Raw genomic sequence first — 629 nt, 5'->3', positions numbered from 1 at the left:
CGGGCACACTTCTGGGCTTATTACTATGAGGAGTGGCTCGGCGGCTCTGAAGTACCACACTCTTCAGCTGCTAAAGGAAGAAGAACGGGGGCGGGCGCTGTCTGGTGACTGTTCGCGTGATTCTTTCAAGGCGGCGACCACCTCCAGGGATTCGCTCTCCCGCACGCCGTTCGTACTCGGGTCCCACGACCGCTACACCGGGATGCCCAAACAGTGAGCTGCCAGACCCGGGCTCCAGGGACAGAAACACCGCGGGAGCCCTTTTCTGTCAAGCCGCGGGCTCCTGGTAGTCAGGAAACGCCTCAGGCCCGCTTCGGTGGGCCCGGCTACCTCGCGCACCTCCAGCCGCGGAGCCAAGAGTGCCCCACGCTCGCCCCTCCCGCGGCCCCCCACCCCCAAGCCAAACCCCATCAGCACCACCGCTTCTCCCGGAAACAAGCCTGCTGAGCAAAGGCGGGGGAAAACCTTGGGCCTTCCGCTCTGATTGGTCTCCCCCCGCCGCGCGGGGCGAGGCTGCGATTGGCTGCCGGGCGTTGTCAATCGCGGAGGCCAGAGCCGTCGCCGGGTGAGCGCAGCCGGGCTCGGGTGCTCCGGCTGCTGCCGCGGCTGCTCGAGCGGGTGCAGCTGGG

The sequence above is a fragment of the Condylura cristata genome, unplaced genomic scaffold (assembly GCF_000260355.1).
Source record: "Condylura cristata isolate star-nosed mole 26May11 unplaced genomic scaffold, ConCri1.0 scaffold00002, whole genome shotgun sequence".
Classification (NCBI taxonomy): Eukaryota; Metazoa; Chordata; class Mammalia; order Eulipotyphla; family Talpidae; genus Condylura; species Condylura cristata.
This window is presented reverse-complemented; position numbering follows the sequence as displayed.